This window comes from Cryptomeria japonica, chromosome 4 (assembly GCF_030272615.1).
Source record: "Cryptomeria japonica chromosome 4, Sugi_1.0, whole genome shotgun sequence".
In the NCBI taxonomy this organism is placed as follows: domain Eukaryota; kingdom Viridiplantae; phylum Streptophyta; class Pinopsida; order Cupressales; family Cupressaceae; genus Cryptomeria; species Cryptomeria japonica.
The window spans coordinates 775,153,822-775,159,843 of record NC_081408.1 but is presented as its reverse complement, the minus strand read 5'-3'; the positions used below and the strand labels follow the sequence as shown (position 1 = coordinate 775,159,843).

The 6,022-nt window shown below is 37.5% G+C and overlaps 1 protein-coding gene across 4 annotated transcripts in view; it reads left to right on the top strand.

Annotated features, from left to right (window-relative positions):
- Window positions 1-1,822: 1,822 nt before the first annotated feature.
- The window catches only part of LOC131031999 (transcription factor IIIB 60 kDa subunit), a 308,160-nt gene continuing 303,960 nt past the window's right edge, over window positions 1,823-6,022 (top strand). For 3 of the 4 annotated variants that reach the window (XR_009103351.2, XM_057962881.2, XM_057962882.2), the window contains exon 1: window positions 1,823-2,435. The gene's annotated coding sequence lies outside the window, so the exon portion shown is untranslated. The remainder of the gene's footprint in view (window positions 2,436-6,022) is intronic. The other variant, XM_057962880.2, reaches the window with a different exon arrangement.

Below are 6,022 nucleotides of genomic sequence, written 5' to 3'. Positions count from 1 at the left end.
TGCATGACTCATAGTGAGGGAACCTTACTACTGACAGTCATGGTTCTCCCTCGTGATCTTCCCTTTTACTTTGTCAATCGAAGTCGTAAGATCCTTAGTCCACTGGGGGCTTGGTGTATCTTGCCTCCTTAACGTGGTGAAAGTTTTTCAATGTTGTTTCCTTGTACTTTACCGGAAGTATGAGCATACGCCTATACTCCCGCTAAAGTGGGGGCTAAATGTAGCGTCCTAAAATTGCGACACTTGCAATTTCGACCGCATTTGGGTCTTCACGATGGCGACGCAACATGCAACCTGAATGGAGACCCCGAAACCTGATTATGACATTGAAAACTGCATTTTCTTGCACCCTGGCCTGAACCTCCTTTGCACCCTGCTGTCCCGGGAGGTGGGACCAGAGCGCCCAGCGCCGTGGTCCCCCAGGACCATGGCGCCCAGCGCCCTGGTCCCTAGGTCCTATTTTGGGCCCGGTCTCTTTTGGACTTCGGGTCTTTATGTTTGCAAATTGGAAAATTATCTTTCCTGGTCGGCCTAAGGTCGGGAAAATCAGTCTATTAACCCTAATTGACAAGTATATAAACTACATTTTCCTCTTTCATTCGATATGATGGAAAAAGCGTGGAAACTATACTCAAGCATTCAAACATTCAAGCATTCTTTCAAGCAATTGATCATTCTAAGTCTCCATTCAAGGCTAAGTGTTGCATTCAAGACAAGGATTCAACCATTGAAGAGGAGATCACATACTACATGCTACATACAACATACAACAATACAACAAACAACAACATCTATACCTTCGCACATAAGGATACAAACATCCTTACAACAAGGTATTAGTACTTGTTTTACATTACATTTACAACATTTCTTATTTCTTGGTTAATTCCAAAACCGGGGTTTGACCTAAAGGCAAACCCCTAATCCCTAACCCCCCAATCGTCTTCGCTTTTCTGTGTGTAGGTTGCAGGTACGCGGCTGAAATTGAAGATCTGGAATCCTTGTGCAGAGACGAACAGATCCCCCTTCGTTTCGCAGATTTTTCGGAGGACCGTGTGCACGCCGAGCGCCATCGTCCCGACAACTTTTGCTCAAATTTGCAGGACAACGCCGTATCGACATTTTACTGCTAATTCCAGGTCCGCAACTTCATCCTATATCGCTATCTCAGTTTATAAGCGAATCTTTGTCACTTTCTATGCATTCCTAGCTTAATTCTTCTATCAACATTCTTTACAAAAGAGGGTAGCCTTGCTTTCTTAACCCTTGAAACACATTTAGCATCCAATCTTGCATTGTGTGGGATTGGATCTTGTGGGTTTCAACCCCTCTTTTGAATGTAAAGTCTCTCCCCTAAGTGAAAACCATCAACCCTAGCAACCTCCCTTCTCTCTCCTTGGAGTTGGAAGAGGGGAGAGCAACTAGGGTTCGATCGATTTTCCGCTTTACAGATACCTATTTAATTTTCAAATATAAAAAAATTAAAACCCCAACAAAAAATGAAATAGCCAATGACAAATCAAATAATTAATAATTTTTAAAATAATTTAATAGGAACAAAAATGAAACTTTGATATAATAATTAATAATTTTTAAAATAATTTAATAGGAACAAAAATGAAACTTTGATATAAGATTAAATTTTTCAATGTGCACAATTATCAAAATATACTAATGTTGGAGATGAAAACATTAGTTCCCTTAAAATTTTGTTGATAAATTTTAATTGTATTGATTGGAGAGTAATTAAAAAATCGAATTGAATGAACTAGAGCTTCCTCCCTTTTTCGGCAGCGCAAGTGTTAATATTTATAATGTCTGGCATCTAAATACGGTCAATTCCTCCAAAGCGCTTGATGTTCTCTTGAGACATTCGGTGGCTTCCGTGTATATTGAAGCACACCAATTCAACGATTCTGCGGCTCCTTAGACTGTCGGAGTCAGGTATATGTATTGAGCGGAGCCTCTATTCCTTGCCGTGAAGCGAAGCATATTACCATCGAAGGATTATTGTGACGGGAACTGCTTATATGGGCCGGGTCTATTTCTGAGACGGGCGATTACGACTGAAGAGGCAATACTTCTGGGCATGTGAGGAAGGAACTATTGAACGGTCTGAATGAATGTTGCATGATATCCCTTCTAGTATGATAGTCTCTGTATGAGGAAGTCTGTGTGGCATCATTTCTTTGAGGGTACTTTCCGTGGCTATTCCAGACGCAGTAGTTCAAGCATAGCAGATTGAAGTATTTTCCTAATTGGAAGGCATGTCAGAGATTCAAGCATCCGGCAGCTGAAGAATAGAAGAGTCCATTCAAATTCTATCTGTTTTTCAATATCAGCGACTTCCAACGCTGAATATTGATATATTTCTTCTATATCGATTATATTCTGTGCTGCACTACAAACTCATATCTTTCTTTTGCTATGAAAAGGTCAGACATTCTCACTGTTTTCGGAGTAATTGTATTTTGCAATTTGATGTTTGGTTACTCATTTCCAAAAACTGTTCTTTATCTTGCATTCTCTATTTCATGACATTTAAACTCGTGATAAACTGGTAAGTCTGAGAAGAAAGATTCAGCAGTATTGAAACATTATATGATCAGAAAATTAGGGGAAAATTGGGAAAATTCTATTAGGGGTTTTTACCAGTGTTACCCGGGATGCGTTTGGCATAAATTGACCCCTCCTGGAAACGAGGACATCCTGAAGTTTGGAAACTTTAGGAAACCCGTAGTCTGGCTGTCCCATAAAATTAATGATTGAATTTTGATTATTTGTTTGACTTCCACTCTCATGCAAACTCTCAATTTAAATTATTTAACACAAACGTTGTTAAGGTTTTATAATGTATATAAGCATGCTTTATCCATGTTTTTATATGAATATTTAAATTTTTTCTATATATTTTAAATTTTCCTATTTTTTATATAGCTGTCTCCACTGCTGTCCCCTGCGTCCCCTACACTAAGAAAAAAAAATCCATCCCGGAAACCCATTTCCCCATCCCCATCACCACTAAGAAAAAAAAATCCATCCTGGAAACCCATTTCCCCATCCCCATCACCCCGTCCCGGAAACTCGGGTTAACATAGGTTTTAACGCTTGCACAGTAAATGAATAGGGAATGAGATTGAGACTTTGAGTTCAATTTATGAGGAATAAGAAGCAGCTTTTAATAGACTTTGTGCGTTATTTACTTTTTGTGGTTTTTAACTTTTTGGTGTTATTTTTTTTATTGGTGAAATATGTATTCTTATATATTATTAGTACTTAAAAAAAATATATAGTATACAAATTTGAATTTTATATCATTTAATTGCACAAAAACTACCACCCCAAAGCCCTAATTCTACCATCATGTGCATCATACTACCCAGCCATGCCCCCATCAGTCTACTAAAAGTATCTATACAAAAAAATGAACAGTTTGTTAGAGCATATTTAGCCATTAGTTGCTTTTTTACAACTAGTTATGCTTTTTTGCTTAGGTTCACTTATGACTGCTTGTTTTAGTTGTGCATCTAGTTTAGCTAGAGTTGAACTCTATTTAGCTCCTCATGCTTGCATTTTAGTTCTCCTAAATCTAGCTTTGTGCTTTCTTTATAAGAACCTCATTGTACAATTGTAACTCATTCTATAATTTTGTTATCTTTGCTTTTGAGTAATATAGCATTCATTTGTGCAATTGTTTCTTGTGAAAGGTGTTTTTGTTTTCCATTTGATTTTGCATGTGTTTATATTGCAAAATTCAACATGGTATTGGAGCCTCGAAACTTCAAGATGGTATCAAAGTTTTGAAACTTCAACATGGTATTAGAGCGTGGATTCGGCAAGCCCCTTCTCAAGTTTTGAGGGTTTTCATTGCTCAGAAGCATTTCAGGGCCACAAATTTGTTTTTCGTTGATGTGGTGGTGGGCGAATTTTTTTATCAGTTTTGAGGTGAAATGGATATCACCATCGCGTCCACAGCGTCAAAAATCTCTAAAATCGACTGTTGTTTCGTCAAAATCTGAGTAGTTGAAATTTTGGGTCAAATTCGTTAGGGCATGTTTTTCGAGCCAAGTTCTGGAGTTAGCTGAAAATTTTGGTCAGTTTGGGGCAAAACACCATCACACTCCAAAGGCCCGAAAACCCTAAAAACGCCTGTCAATTCATCAAATTCCAACATTGTTGAATTTGGGGCAATTTTTTTACCTGTACGAATTTCCATATGGTTCATATGGACCTGTACCTTCCACAACATCCCGTTGATGTGTTTTTCATGCACATGCGAACACAAAATAAAATACCCAAAAGTATCTTATTTTTTCTTGAACAAAGTTATTCAAATGCTGAAGATTCGCATAAGGATCACTTGAGATAACTCTAAGGTTCTTGTATGTTGGGTCACGACGTGTGGATAAGCTCTGTTGGTTGATGTGATTATGCTGGAATTACAAGGGGACTTACATTGTATACGGATGCTTGAATTGCTGGAACTTGATCATCTGATGTTGCAATCTTGTGATGCTCTCTTTCCTAAACTAACTTGAGTTGAAAAAAAGGGCAAAAGGAAAGGGTTGAGGAATTCTATTCTAGGACTTAGAATGCAAGAAGATGGGTGAATGATTAGATGGAATCCTATTGGGCAAGGTCTCACCATCAAATTGAACGATTTGACACAAGCTCAGTGCGATCTTTTAAGGTATAATTCAAAGATGTTCAAATCATTACCATCAAACATTGATTACCATTCAAGTTAATGCATAAACAATGGACGTATAACAATTGAAGTTAAGCTCATTCAATGCCAGTTGACCACGTAAGGCACACTTACAATCAGCAAGAGGCTAGTGGTATGGACTAAACGGATTCCACATAAATGCATTCGACAAATTCTTCCATTCAATTTAATTATCATCATCTAACATGAAGATCTAAGAAGAAACCATGCACTTTTTAAAGAAACAACACATTCCACCATAACTTCAATGAAAAGGAAGTTTATTTACAACTTTTGACAACAATTTCTGCCTTCTCCTACTCTACTCTAGCTACTATCTGCTATTGAACTATTCTTGAACTACTAACTATTCTATTATTCTCTTGTATTAACTATTCACTATTAACTATTAGCCTTTACAAATGCGAAGCTTGAGCCTTATATAGAAAGCTCATTACAATTCAAAGGCTCAGATTGATTTGAGATCAATGGCCGAGATTTTACAATCAAACCCTAATTAGGGTTTGTTACAACAAACCTTATTCGGACCAATGCAATAATTACAATGCTTTGACACATGTCATCTTTAGAATATTCGACCAATAAATAGTGGGGGTAGGTACATCGGAGTTTGTGCTCCCATGGATGAGCTTGGTTCATTGAATTCGGACATACTGATGTGGAACCTTTTGATTGCTGGAATGATGACTAGGACGCCACCTAAATCTGCTTGTAGATTTGGTAAATTTTCATGAAGGAATATTGAGCAATATCTCTTGATACTCAACATTATCCAGTTTGCTCAATGTGATGATGATGAGAAGCATCGTTATGATTTGACAACTTTGATTAACTCTTCTGAAACTATTTGCTTCCTTAATCACGTTTGATGTAGACTGTGTAATGACCTTGATTGATCCTCCCTTGTTCATGATATACCTGATAAATGATGTACCTAGTTGGATTAGACTCCTTAATGCACTGACTTTGATTCTTGGATTCCCAGAGGGAATTCAAGATTTGTAAAACATTCCTTCATTATGAAGTTGTCTCCTTCATGCGCCAAGGTTTTGGCTTCCTCCTATTGATCATGATATCTTGACTTGAAGGTCTTCGAGCTTGTCTTGATCAACCAACTTCTTCATGTCGCCACGATGCAGTGAAAGTCTTTTGAATGTATTATACCCCTCTTGTTGTCACCTGCAAAACAAACAAAGATAGCATTAATCACACATGGATAGGTTTCACAAACCTACAATTTGGTAAATCTTCAAGATGATGATGAGATGGTGATTCTATCTTTCATTTCCATTT